Raw genomic sequence first — 15398 nt, 5'->3', positions numbered from 1 at the left:
TACAGTCTTGGTGAGTTATAGGGATGATGGGGGAAGGGAAGCAAAGTCATCTGAGGAAGTAAAAGATATTTAACTGCTTTGAAGGAAGAAATTTTAATGGATGTAGAAAGAATCATTTGTAAGAAGGGCAGACATGCAAAATGGCATTATTAATAAGTCGTACCATTAAAGAGACCGTTCTTTCTAACCACTCACACCTCTGAATCATTTTGGGGTTCCCTGACTTCCTGGTTCTCCCTACCCTCCAGCAGTGACGCCCCTTTTCCCAATCACTTAAGTGCCATCGGCAGAGAGAGGCTTATCATCTACCTGCTCCCCCAGCTGCTCTGAGTGACATACCACCCACGCCTCCCCACACAGCTCTTCTCTTTCGGCGGCTCCAGGAGGGAAGCTGAGGAGCTGCAGAGGGAACCTGAGGCTACCCTCTTCAGCACGCCGAGACTATGAAGCTTCAGGACACTTGTCACCCACCGAGTCGGTACCCTGGAGGGCCGACCGCCCCCCGCCGCGCGCTGCAGGAGTAGGCGCTGCGCTTCCAGCTGCGGCTGCCAGAGTGCGGCACGTGCTCCCAGCGCTGGCGCGGGAGAGCGAGCGCCACCGCCGCGGGCCCGGAGCCGCTCCGCCCGCTGCTACCGCTGCCTCCATCGCCACCGCTAGCGCTCCCGCCGCAGCCAAGGCCGCTAAAGGAGCGCAGGAAGCCCGCGAGGAGCGGCTGGCTGGGGGCGCCCGGCTCAGGGCGCGCACCTGGTAAGCACGGCGCGTTTTTCTTTCTTTCAGCTCTAGAATCAACACGCATGTAGGGATACGGCCGGAGCCCCTCCCCCAGCACAAGGCTGGACAGCATTCAGGCAAGGGGCGGGAGCTTGAGCGAAGGGACCCAGGAGGGCAGGTGGTGGGCAGGTGGAGAACTGGTGGAGCCAGGGACGCTGCGAGGTCCTGCAAGTTTAGAAAAGTCACCCTGCAAGGACATGTGCTGTGTGAATCAGACATGAATTTCTAGTCAGAAGACCAGGCTACAACGGCATTGCTCCAATGAAAGGTTTATGAAGATGATTTTGCTTTTACTTGCATAAGTGAGGGATTTAAGTGGGCTCGTTTCCATAGAAAACGAACTAAAAAAAAAATCAGAGATCTGAGCCAAAGGAGGTGTTTGCACCTCTCTCTCTCTCTCTCTCTCTCTCTCTCTCTCTCTCTCTCTCTCTCTCTCTCTCTCATCCAGGCATGTGCACAAGGGGTGCATTTATGTAGGGAGAGGGCTTCTCTCTATTCGAGGTCATTAGGTGTTTGGGGAGCTATAAAAGCCTCTGCTGTTGCTTCACCCGAAAAAGAGGCAGCAAAAGAAGGGACCGTGTTGGGTATGAATGCCAGTGTTCCATTTCTAATATGACACTTCCATGACTACACGAACAGGAAGGAGAGGTTTTCTAGAACAGGGGGCCATTTTAAGGGGTTACACATGCCACTCTGGACCTATAAGCTCAAGTTCATGTCCTCCCACTGGGGCTAGGAAGACATCTTTCGGTTCCTTTATGGAACTTTGGCAAAGGATGAGGTTAGAGTAAGGGCTGTGAGGAGAGAGAGGGAAGAGAAGGGAACTGAATGGGACTGAATGGGCTGTGTGGGGAGGTAAAAGGAGCAGGAGCCTGGAAGTCAGGCGTGGCATCACTGTGTTCATTCAGTTCCACCCTGAGTAGCCCCTGAGTTGGTCTCTAGGGAAACGTGTGACCTTGAAAGAGTTCCTTAACCTCTGTGTTTCTCCATGTGAAAAATGTAGAGGTTCTTCTGTGTTTTGGGACACTAAGGTCCCATGCAATAGTGTCTATGATTGTATGGGTTTGCGTATCTGCATACAAGGACGGAAGAGCACCCAGAAAATCCAGAAAAAGGAAGCTTCAGGGCATTTTTCCTCAAAGTAGCAAAGGCATTTGCAGGCTCCTGGCTGTCCTGTTGTTGTAATGCATGCGGAGAGGTCTGTAGAAACGGGCAACAGGACAATCAGAAACGCAGGCTATAGCCATGGGAGCCGGAGTGCTGAGTGCCATTTGGAGAGGTTCAGGTCCGCGGAGACTAAAGTCACATGCTTTTTTTAAGGTAGCAATTATAGGAGAATTGGTCGCAAGCTATGAAGTTCTTTCAATTTGAGCATTTGGGAAATAATCTGGAATTGATTCTAACACACACACACACACACACACACACACACACAATGAATGGCATCCCATTTTAAAGGTTGGGCACTCAGTATGGCAGGAAGAAGGTTTTAGAGTGAGATCTGAGAATACTGTAATCTGGGCAGAGGGGTTGGAGGGAGAAGGAAATGGATATCCTTCCTGAGACTAGGGTTCCTAGATTCCTAGGAGGCAACTGGCATCTGTCCAGTGTCCTTGACATCTCTGCCACTTGTCTGAAGAAGGCACAGGTATCACTTCTCCCTCAATACAAGCTCATTCTTAGAACTTAGGGATCTCCTTTCCAGGTGCTGAGATATGAAGGTGCACATAGGAAAACTGAAGTCCTAGGGGTGCTTCCTGCAGTCCCCCACCATATGAGCATCTGGCCTTGGAGCTGGTTTACCTATCCAGATTGACCCAAAGTCTGTGTTCCTAAAGCAACTCACTGTGCCACTTGGTGGCACCAAAAAGTTGCGCTGAGAACTCTGTTCTCTATAAATACAAACTACCACCCCTCCCGCCTCCGCACTCTCCCCTTCCCCCCTTCTCCCCTTTCTCAGTAGCAGGGAGATTGCTGCACAAGCCGCCCTCAGCTCTGCTGTTCTTCGAGCACTGAGAGCAGGAGATGAGCTTAAGATCATCTTTGGGGGGTAGCCCAGGACTGGAGAGGCCGGCTCTGCCCAGCTGATCCACACAGCCCAACTTTAAGGGGGGCTAGCTAGACCGTGTCTCACTGCCTGCTGCGCGGCCAACAGGGGGGTAAGCTTGCTAAGCGTCTGTGTGCCTAAGTGTCCCTGGCTGGGAAGGATGTAGGAGCTCTCAACTTGCTGGGTAGCTCACAGTTTGGTTTGGGGAGGGGGATGAGGGTGGAGCAGGGGGTGGACAGAACCTCCAGATTGAAGTCTGCTCCATTTGCTGGTGGCCTTAATTAAACCTGTTGGGAGTAAAAGCGAGAGCAATGGGTAAAGGAAGGAACAGCTGCCAAGGTTGAGAAAGGGACTCTGCATGCCTTCAGATCTGAGTTCCCGCTCCCTAAAGCCAGGTACGTGTGTTTAGAATGCAGACTGTGCTTCCCCAAACCACCCGAGGGCTCAGAATTGAGAGAAGAACAGGTAGAGAGGGAAAGGAAGGAGAGTTGCTTCCCAATAGCTCGGTTAGCTGCAGCGACCCGAGCTCTTGCTACAGGAAGAGGGGGACAGCGGGTGGTGCTGAAAGCACAGCTCTTTCAAACAGGCTAGCTTGCCTCTTTCTAAACCTCAGTCTGCGCCCTCCCGCTCTTTCTTTCTTCCCCTTCTAACACAAAGCCTGCTAGTTTCCCCGGAGCGGCACCATGAGCAGCATGGTGAGGAGGGAGCCCAGGAAACAGTGACTTGGGGAAAGAACCCAGGGCAGGCCCGCGAGCTAGCCGGTGACCAGAGCCTAACCTGCACTTGGAACCTCACCAATGTACTTGAAAAGTCTACCTGGGGGTTCTTGGAACCGGTGCTGGAATTTCCCACTGCTCCCATTTCCCTCCAGAGCAGGTGCTGTGGGGAAGGGAAATTGAGGCAAGGTTAAGGAGCACTTGTGCTTATTTAGGCACAATCTTGGTACAGCCTCAGCTGAACTGTAAGCTTGAGCAGCCAGGCAGATAGATTCTCAGCATTTTACATCCCGCTAAGAAATTGACACAGTCCAGTGGGAAGGCAGAGTCTCCCTTCCACCTTCTTCTTCATTCCCCACATGTGGTTTTATTGTTCTGAGTCCCTAGAGACTGAGCTAGAGCGAATCTGTATTCTTAATGCTGGCTGCTGGCCATTTGAGGCAGCCAAGGGAGCATTGCCATGTACTAGGCGCAGCCCCTTCCCCAAGTGGGCATGAGTCGAGGTTTTCTGTGGAATCCTCCTAGTTATACAGCATTCTAGGCAGTCTTTTGAGTATTGCAGTGTCCAGGCATGCCACCTCTTGTTAGGGGTGCTGTGTGCTCCTCGTTCCCCTCATGGAGCACAGGGAATTTTCTCCCTGAATTTCTCTCTTATAGCCACATACTTACACATTTAAGAATCAGTTGTGACTCTTTCTGTCCTCTGTGGATGTTGATTTCTGTTTCAAGGGATCTTTAGTTGGGGACTTGAAAATCCTGAACTCATCAGGTTAATGCATGTCCTACAAAGTCTCCAGCCTTCTCCAGTGGAAACCTTTTCAGCACTCCGGACAGATCCTTCAAGGTTTCTTAGGAGAAGAATGTGGATAGAATACTTTCGGTGTAACTGCTTCTTTTAAGAGAAAAAAACATTTTCTAGTCATTTACACTCTATTTGACAAAATATACAATCTAGCTATTTTCATTGCCCCGTCCCCAGGTTTCTGCTATCACGTGGTGATATTTGGGAAGTCGGCAATGCTCAAAGAGAAATGGAACTCTTCAGTGTTCATTTATTAAAGGGCATATTGAGGTTGTTTGAAGAAGCGGGTGGTGGGATTTGACTAATCCTAGCATTTCCCCAGTTCTTCACTTTACTTGCAGAGGTAGACACAGGCCTCTATCATCACTTCATAGTACACATTATTGACGTGTTGACAAACATCAAGGAGAAAATGGAAAAATTCACTCATAGATACTATGTCCAACCAGCACAAAATATACAGACGTTGGGAATATTTCAGTAACTGTATACAAATTTCAGTTTTTACTCTGATTATTGACATTGTTATGTTTCCTGATTCAACAGTTTGTTTCAAACATACTTTCATGACTGAAGGATTTTAATAATTCTAATTTTCTTTTTTTTTTTCAAAACACAGTGAAGATTTTATAGGAGTCTTTATTTTATGGAATTGTCAGAGAATTTTAGATAGAGAAATTAAATTAAATGCCAATAAAGGATAGGTGAAATTGCAGGTAAAAACATATGAGATAAAGTTAATCATCAAAAATATTGTACTTTTTTTGGTCCACCATTTTCTTCCAGGCTTTCTATCTTTATTGGAAGAAGAGACACATCTAAGTTTTCCTCCTTGTACTTTTTGTTATATTATTTTAATAGATATAAAGTTTATAGAGTACAAACTACTTCTATTTTATGAATAGATATGTCTTGATACATGTTAATGTATGCTAAAGCTAATTAGTCTGCTTGGAGTTTAGGTACACTGAAGGTATATTACTACAAAGCAGGAACATCCTATTATTTAGAAATAGGTGTTATTTTTAATATTCGGAAAGATATTAATCCTATTCCTGAGGCATCATTTAGTTATCATTTCATTAATGTTTCAGTAGAACATAAGAAGATAGGAGCACCAAAAGAATATTTTTTAGTTTATAATGTGCTTGCACAACCGAAGAAAACAATGTAAAAATTGATTTTGAATTTTCAACTATTTGTAAATGAGACAAGGTCTTGTTGACATTCCTCTATCTCAGTTGGTTAAAATGTAGTTCTAAAATACATTATGCTATAGGCTTGCTTTCATTTCCTTTAAATTCACAGAGAAGAGAAAAAAAATCTAGATTTTACTGGTTCCAGTCTTGTTTCAATTATATGTACCTTTCGTCAGAAGGGGAACAAAGTAAAAGGCTTGGTACAGGCTCATCGCTGTTCTAATAACTACCATTTATTGAGCACATCAGGCACCATGCCAAGCATTAGATATATTATTTAATCCTCATAACAATCATACGAGGCAATATTTATTCTTACTTTTCTATTTTCAAACAAAGTTTCCCCCCCTTCCTATGACACATAACAAAGAAATGAAAACACACACACACACACACACATACTGGGGGTGCCAAAAAAATGTATACACGTTTTAAGAGATGTTATTTATGCTCAGACAGTAGTTTGCTGTAATCAGAAGTGTCTGGACGCTGATGGTAACCACTTTGAGCACCTCCTGTAATTGCAGAAGTCAAATGTGATTTGTATTCATCTTTTGTTATCAGTATATATTGAGTATTACAATTTTGATACAGTTTTCCTTTTTTAAAATGTGTATACTTTTTTGGCAAATGACACTGTGTGTGTGTGTGTGTGTGTGTGTGTGTGTGTGATTTTTTGAAAATCAAGCAAAGTTATCCGATTCCATTCCATTAGTAACTTTAATGTATGTTGTGTGTGAGTATCATGGAATTGTCTCATTGTGCTGTCCAGTGAGTTGTGGTATGGTTGGGAGTGCAGACCCTTGCAGAAGATTGCCTAAGTTTGAATCTTAGTTATGTGACTCTAGGCAAGTTACTTAACATCCCTCTGCCTCTGTTTCCTCACTTTTAAGATGGGGAACAGGTTGTAACAAGCCTCAATGAGTGATTTTGATGAATTAATTGCACACGTATCAGTAAAGTGCCAGACCCACAGTGGACAGTATAGAAATGCTAGTTACGGCTATTGATTCCATCCAGGCCTTTGAATATCAAATGCTTCTTAGGTTTTCCATAGTATTTAATTTTAATCTTCTCAACAACCCTATGTTGGTACATAATTGCTTTCTCAAATATCTTATTCTAGTCAAACTATTCAGGAAACTTAAAGGAAAGACTTAGATGCAGAAAATGTATTTTATGTATTACTAGATATAATTCTGTTTGTGTGATAAAGACACCAGACCTAAGAATTATTCCCTAATTATTAGTTTTCACAATAACTCTGGTTATAGGCTACTGACTGTAAACTTTTGAGCATAAACATTCTGAGGAAAATTAAAAGCTCATAATAATAATGGCATTAGTGGGTATTGCAATAATAATGTAGCCTATTTACATTCATAATATTTGCAGAGGAATAATGGGAAAATATTCTTAAAAATCACTTTGCCTTAATACATGGTAATGTAGTACAACCCTTTAAAGACCCAGAAGAAAAATAAATATATAATGTTATATTACTTTTTAAGAAAGAAAAGTGATACTTTGAAAAACTAAAGTATTAATTACGATATAAAATTGTTCTTTATCTTGTTAAAAGTATAAGAAACTTAGCATTTCATATTCAAAGTAGGCTTTGGAATAGTGAAGTATATCATAGGGTACTCTTCCCATATTCATTTATTTTAATTTGTGGATACTCAGAACTATGCTTATTTAATGTAAGGCAATATCATCCTGCACACTCTCAGTTTAATCTGTATTTCTCCAGTTGAAATGACAAACTTCAAAACAAGATAATACAGCCAGAAACAAGTTACAAACTAAAGGAGGAATATGACAAGCCTATTCCAAACGATTTTCCTTAGTGTTGTTAGGATATTTTATGAAAAGGCTTTGGGGGACTGACATATCCAAATGATTGGCTCTTAGTTGTGTTCTTTTTTTCGTGATTACGTAGATCTTGCCGGGATGAGTTTCATGTATATCAGCGGTTTTCTAGTAGGGATGACTTTGACCTGCAGGGGACATTTGACAGTCTGGGGACATGATTATTCATCAGAAGTAGAGGTGATATGTGCTGTTTGTATCTGGAGACGGGGTATGCTGCTAACGGGCCTATAATGCAAGGCACAACAGCCCTCCCCCCGACCCCAATAATCCTGATCTAAATGATTCTAGGAAACAGAGTTACCTATATTTATTTGGTTTGTTTGTATGGCTTCTAAATGTAGCTGATTAGTATTTCATAAGAACTGGATGGAAAGCAGAGTCTCCAGAGTGTTTCCTAATCAATACATAAAGTTTAACCAAATAACCCATTTGGTCCTACGGGAGACATTATTATCTGATTATGTTGAGTGTATGTTTTGGAGCCAAGAGAGTTGGGTTCGTGTCCTGACTCCACCATTTATTATAGATATGAAACTTCTGGCAACATTCTTTACCTCTAAAGCTCAGTTTCTAGAGCTATTTCATGTAAGTAGTAATCGTATCTACCTCACAGGGTCGTTGTGAGACTTACATTAAAATAATGCTTATACAGTACATTATTTAGCACAAAGTAAGCTTAATAAGTAACTAGAGGTCGAGTTAGAAGTGCAAAACAACATTTTCAAGCACCTGATGATAGTTAATATAAATATGCACAATAATGCTTTACAGTCTTTAGAGGTACGCCATAAATAATAAGAGAGCAGATGAAAGCAGCAAAGTGGGGAAAAGGCTACAATCCCTGCTTGATAGTTAAATTGAGACTAGTGAACAGTGGATTACATCATTTCTATTGCTTTACTGTAGAAGGCTGTTTCAGGTCTTCATGAACTACTAAACTAGTGTTTTTAAGGATTTACCATCATTTAGGGAGCTTTATTCTACAGCACCTTTTAATCAATGCATAGAATTACAGATTTTCGTACAATATTATTTATGGCCCATTTTGTTTTAAGGGGGTTTCAATGAAAATATGGCACATTTTTTGTCCTGTATGAAACAGAGGGGGTGCTGGACTTTCTGATGTTTACAAGACCACAGATGTGTGCTTGAGATAGCTACAACAATGGAGCCTTCCTTACATTACAAAGCTCTCAATTTCGTTATATGTCTGAATGTCTCTTATCTATGGGATACACTTGTTTACAGGAAAATATATCAAAGGTATTTATGGCATATGCAATATTGACACCCCTCTTTATGAGGAGGCTATTTCTCAGGCAGAAGGAATCATTTTAGTGTTGATGTCCTGAGCTGTGTGATTTGCTTGTGTGGGGATTAAGTTATATAAGAGACATCTGTGCCAGAAAGATGGTCATCATCTGAGAAGACTGTTGAAAATAAAAGACAATGTGAGCTTTGAATCTGGTTACAACGTAAGTTGTAACGTATGGAAAATTCTGCCCAGCAATACTTTTTTCTTCATACTCATTTAGTATACGGTATGAGGTTGTATGATTACCTGAGACAAAATACTTTTAGGCATATTGAATATATGTCAATGATTTTCTATCATGGGGTAATGATTAATTTTGTTGTGCTATAAACCCAGAAATATTTGAATAAACAGCCTAGTACTTTTGAAAATAGAACCATTAACTAATATATAAGTTGCACTATTTATATAAACTCTCATCATTTGCCAATTTTGATTCAATTAAAGTTCTCCATATTATTAAGGTATAGATAGATAACACTCGAAGGCTTTTTTCCAGTCATTGTGTTAGTTAATTCCTGCCAGTTATCTATAGCAAGCACCTGCTTTTTTGCTACCAACATATAACCACTAGCACCTCAGAGCAATAACCTAATGCACATAATTTATTCTTTTGGAGACTCTGTTTCCTGGTATATGAAATGGGGATAATCAGACTTTCTTAGTAGTAATTTTGTTCTAGGTTGAAATGGGATTCATAATGGAAAAAGACTATGTACACTGAAAATAAAGTAATATGGTATTATTATCCCACCTCTTTTTTCCTACCAGAAACTTGTTAAATGAATGAATGAAGTTCATAGTGAGATAGCTAAGGAGAAAGAGCCTCACCCATGAACTTGTATAGAAACAAGAGAGAACAGGTCCTCATGGAAAGGATGTTGTGTGGTACCCAGAATTGATGAGGTTAAGGAGATCAGACTGAGAGTAAAATTAGTGCCATTTTTTAAAATCTAAATTGATAGATTATAAAATGTGGAAACATTTATGCCAGCAATATTATGCATTTGTCATATAGAAATACTTTCAAAAAATAAGTAAAGTGCAACATTATTTCCAATGGTAAGAAAACCGATAATAAATCTGAATACCTAACAATTGTGGATAATTAAATAAATTTTGGTGTACTCATGTAATTGAATACTATGCAATTGAGTAAAAGAAATAGATTTTTCTAAGTGTGAATCTTGGCTCTGCTACTCACTTACTTTGGAATCTCAGCCAAACCATTCTCTCTCTCTGAGTCTCAGCTCTTCCATCTGTAAAATATGCATAACATTATTTATCCTATAGCTTTTTAATGATAATTAAATACATTTCATAGTCATGACTAAGCATAGGGCTTTACACATGGTAAGTTCTCTGTTTATGTTAATTGTTGTTGTTACCATCATCATCCAAATGAACTCATATGGGAAAAAAAATCTTTACAATACATTATATAGAGAAGAATTAAAATATATTATGAGAGATTTCATCATAATATTCCATTGAAATAAAACCAATCTGTATAAAAGAGTCTATGCTTTGTAGATCATAGAAGAGCAGATGCTAAGTTGTAGCATGTGATGAAACCTGGGTTTTGGGGTCACTATTGCTGGGTGCTGGTCCAGGCCTGCTAAAACTCCTTTTATCCCTGTGGAGTTCAGTTAAACGGAATCATCTACAGGCCTCCCTCTAGTTCTATGATGATCTTTCCCTTAATAGGATGGAAAGCCGTGGGGAACAATAAAGGCTTCTCCTCCCTTTGTGGGGATGATTATCTGCTCCTGCTTTTCTTTTGGAGGTCCTTTGCTACCTGGACAAATTGGACAGAGGGAGTTTTGTTATTCATGTTGCAATTTCCCATGATAGGGCAGGGGTACTATCTTAGAACCTCAGTCAGTTTTTTAGCAGAAGCCAAGCGTAAGCAATTTACTTTATTAGTTCATTTAGCAGAATTTATTGAACATCTATTTTGTGCAAAGATTTTACCAGGTGCCATGTATGGCACAAATATCACCTTTAAGGGTTTTGAAGTCTGTTGGAAGGCAAAATATTGACTAAATAGCTATAATTTTAGCTTAGTAATAAATATCATAAGAAAGTATGGATAAAATACCATGTGAGTACAGAGAACAGAGAAAATGCTGCAAGTTGAGGGAGCTGGGAATATGTTATAGAGAGTCTATTTAAAAATATTATCTCACTTAATCATCATTGAAACTCTTTACGGTAGGTACTATTCTCATTCCAGTTAAGTTCACAGATGCTAAGTGACCAAGGAAACACAGCTAACAAATGGCAGTCCCAAGATTCAAACCCATCCAATTGACTCCAAGCCCATGCTTTTAAAAACTGCCATAAAGGCCTTTGAAATAAAAGCATATCGGGGATCAGAAGCAGCCTGAACAACACCATTGGTGAAAAAAGGTGTAGACACCCAGAGGAGACACAGGTTTAACTTAACTAACAGACTCCCAAGCAAGGACCAATTGAGAGGAGATGAGGCCACAAAAAAGACAGGCAATTTAGAATGCAGATTTCTCAGTTCCATACTTTAAAAAAAAAAAATCACAAATAATAAATATACTTTGATTGCAAATTTAGAAATTTAGAAGACACAGATAAAGGAAAAGGAGAAATATAAAATTATGCATATTTCCACCACCCAGAGAACACCCTGTTAATGTCAGTGTGTATGTTTCTGGGGTTTGTGTATGCATGTACACACACTCATAATATATTTTTTGTGAAAGTAAAACCATCCCCGCTTTTTATTTTTGCTTATTATAATATGAATACTTCACATTTCATCCCACTTGACACTTCACAGAGAAAGTTTCTATTCAAAATATTTTTCAGTCACCTTCGAATATTTCTCCTTATCTCTGGGAATTTAAATATTGAAATAATTACCGTGGGATTTAGTCTCAGAACTGGTTTGTTTTCTATTTCCGCTTCCTAAGTGATTTCATCCAGTTCATAGTATACAAAAAACAAACAAACAAACAAACAAACAAAAAATCTTTATACTGATGGCTCTTCCACCCAGTTGCTAATTATTACATATCTATTTTTTAATTTCTTTTTTTATTAAAGTTTATTGGGATAACAATGATTAGTAAAGTTACATAGTTTCAAGTGTACAATTCTGTAATACATTATCTATATATCACATCATGTGTTCGCCACCCAGAGTCAGTTCTTCCATCACCATATATTTGATCCCGTTTATCCTCATCTACCACCCCCGTCTCCCTTACCCTCTGGTAACCACTAAACTATTGTCTGTGTCTATGGGTTTTTGTTTCTTCATTTGTTTGTCTTGCTCCTTTATTGTTTTCAGTTTTATATCCCACATATCAGTGAAATCATATGGTCCTTGACTTTTTCTGTCTGACTTATTTCGCTTAGCATTATAATCTCAAGATCCATCCATGTTGTCATTCTAACATGCATCTAAAAATTGATATACCAAAACTGAATTTCTGTTATCTCCACCCAAATCTGCTCCTCCAGTTTTTCCACCTCAGTTAATGTGACATGACTTTTATTTGCTCAGGCTACAAAACTTAGCATCCTCACTGTTTCTTCTCTTTCCTTCACATCTCAAGTCAGGTCTGACAGCAAACTCTTTCACTCGTCTTCAAGATAATATTCAGAATTCTACCAGTTCTCACCACCAATATCAATACCATCGCCCTGATCCAAGCCACTGGCATCTCTCCCTCCTGAATCATTGCCGTAGTTTCCTAAGTGCTCTCTTGGTTCTGCCTTTGTACCCTTGTTCTTTTTGAAATGTCGGTCAATATGTGTCCCTCTGCTATTGAAAACTCTTCCAGAAAATCACTCCCACATAATGTTAAAGCCAAAGTATTTTTAAAGTCCAGAATGACTCAACATCATCCTCCTGTCTCTCGAGGCTCACTTCTTCCTTTCTCCCCATTTTTACTTCACTGCTGTCACACTAGCCACTTCCTTGCTGCTCCTCAACGGACTTAGCATCAATCTGCCTCAGGGACTTTGCATTTGATTTTACCTTTACCTGGAATGTAAGGGAATGACTCATTCCCTGACTTCTTTTAGGTATTTACCCCAATTGTACTTTTACAGTTTATATTTCCTTGGCTACATTATTAAAAATTTCCTAGATCTCTGACACTTTATAGCTTTCTTTTCTGCCTTACTGTTTCTTTTTAGCCCTTGTTACTGTATAGCACACCACATTTTACTTCCCTATCTTATTTATTGCCTGATAACCCCTCTTAAATTGCAGGCCCTATGAGGGCATGCGATTATGTCTACTTAGTCCATAACTGGGTCCCCATGGCCTAGAATAATGCTTGGTAAAGAACAGTTACTTGATAAATATTCATTGGACAAATGAGTGATGCTGCTAGAGCTAGTATAATATATACCCTACTGGTCTATTTGGGATTTACGCTGTCTTACTTTCTTGTATTTGGGGAGCCCATAAAAATGCCTTGTTTAACCTTATAATAAGCTGAGTTGTAGCACAATTCTGTCAAATTTCTAAGTCATAATTTATTTCAAAATATACTTTCTAGTTAGTTGAGCTTCATAGCTAATATCAATAAAATATAATCACAGTGTTTATCCAGTGCAGATTATGAAACAGTCATTGCGTTATAATCTGGTGGGCCATAACCTAGTGGGTGATCCCAAGGCAATGTAAGCACAGTTGTACTAGATAATCATACATATTTGTACCATCTGTGTGCTGAATCACCTCTTGTACTGGAATGGTTTTCACCCACTAGTTTTCAAGGAAATGCCTGTAAGATCCTATATCCCTAGGAAGTTCAAACTGTGTTTCGGTAGGCTCTCTCATTTTCCATGGACTTTGGAAATACCTCTCTTGAAGGAAGGGGCAGTAAGGCAGCAAGGGATAACAAAAACATCATGTTAAGGAATAACTAGTCATAGACAAAAATTCCAGCTCCATCACTTTCTAAGTGATTGGCTAGTTTTTAACTTATCAAAGCCCATTACATCATTTGTAAAATAGAAATAACAAAATGACACCTATATCTCAGATTGTTATGAGGGTTATTGAAACCCACATGCCCCACACATGGAGACACACCTACACACAGACATAGATATACGATGTGCATAGAATATTTCTTTATTTATACTTGGTCTCCAAATGATTGTATTCATCCAAAGAGTTCATACATTGGTGACCCTCAGTTTACATCTCTAATCCAAAATGGTCCTCTAGGTCCAGCCTTACATATCCACCTTCCTGTTTGACACACGTACCTGGATAATTCAAAAACGTCTCAAATTTAACATGTTCAAGAGAAAATTATGTTTTCCTCTGCCCACTCTGTTTCTGTACCAGTATATTCCATCTCTTTTAATGCTACCGAAATACACTAATTTCTAGATTTGAAACCTAGGAGTAGATCCTGATTCCTCTCGACCTTACTACCTACATCCAGTCCATCAGTAAGTCCAATTGATTCTACTTGCAAAATATATCTGATTGTGTCTATTTCTCTCCAAATCTACTTTCACCAATGATAGACATGCCACAATCATCCTTACCTAGATCATTCTATGTCTCGTAATTAGATTTCTCCAGTCCATTATCCAGAACAATGAGCAGCTAGAGCAATCTTTCTAAGATTGAATTGTGCCATTATTTGTTTATATTTTTTCAGTGTCTTTCTGTTGCACTTAAAATTTAAGATTGTACAATCCAAATTAAATTTTAAGAGGCTATGAGATTCTACATGGTCTGACCCTTTTTTTTTTAATTTATTTTTAATTTATTGGGGTGACAATTGTTAGTAAAATTACATAGATTTCAGGTGTGCAATTCTGTATCACATCATCCATAAATCACATTGTGTGTTCACCACCCAGAGTCAGCTCCCCTTCCATTACCATACATTTGATCCCTCTCACCCTCATCCCCCACCCCCCAACCCCTTTACCTTCTGGTAACCACCAAATTACGTTCCCCCGATTAATTTTCAAGCCCGTGGCCATCCTATGGTCACCGATTGCCCTCCAATCCCCTCACCCTCCCCCCCACCCCCCACCCCTCCCGTATGAGATTCTACATGGTCTGACCCTTTTATACCTTTCCAACCTTATCTTATACCACTGTCCCTTCCATTCTTTATGCCCTAGCCACACTTTTCACTTGACTGACTTTGTTTTATCTTTCGTTTTATTGTTTTTTTGCATTCATCAGGTTCCAGCTAAAGTCACCTTTAGAGTGCTGATCTGTCAGCCTCATGAGTATAGGGAACATGTATACCTTGTTCTCTCTTGAGTACTTAATTCCCAGAATACAATCATAGCATAGAAATGATATATGTATATATATTTAAATAAGTAAAAGAATAAATGCCTGGTGCATAATTGGTGCAATGAAAGATAATGGTTATTATCAATATACATCATTGTACTTCTTTGTTACTTCAGCCTCTCCCATTCAATAGTTAATAGATATTTGTTCAGTGAGTTAAATAATTTAGCTATAATAAGAAGACAATATTTCAGTATGTGTATATATATAAGAATAAATACATTATCGATAAATATTACTCTAATTTTTATTAGTCTAATCTTATATATGTACATATACGTATATAAAGAAACAAAAAGCATATATATATATGCATATATAAAATGTCTCAATGTATAGGGCTTG

At 39.6% G+C, this 15398-nt stretch overlaps 1 protein-coding gene across 3 annotated transcripts in view; it reads left to right on the top strand.

The window, feature by feature from the left end:
• The first annotated feature begins 391 nt into the window (after window positions 1-391).
• Window positions 392-15398, top strand: part of GRM5 (glutamate metabotropic receptor 5) — a 454770-nt gene continuing 439763 nt past the window's right edge. Inside the window, exon 1 of one of the 3 annotated variants that reach the window (XM_033121038.1) lies at window positions 392-747. The gene's annotated coding sequence lies outside the window, so the exon portion shown is untranslated. Of the gene's footprint in view, window positions 748-2742; window positions 2931-15398 lie in introns of those variants that run through there. The other 2 variants (XM_033121039.1, XM_033121040.1) reach the window with 2 other exon arrangements.

This window comes from Rhinolophus ferrumequinum, chromosome 11 (assembly GCF_004115265.2).
Source record: "Rhinolophus ferrumequinum isolate MPI-CBG mRhiFer1 chromosome 11, mRhiFer1_v1.p, whole genome shotgun sequence".
In the NCBI taxonomy this organism is placed as follows: Eukaryota; Metazoa; Chordata; class Mammalia; order Chiroptera; family Rhinolophidae; genus Rhinolophus; species Rhinolophus ferrumequinum.
This window is presented reverse-complemented; position numbering and strand designations above follow the sequence as displayed.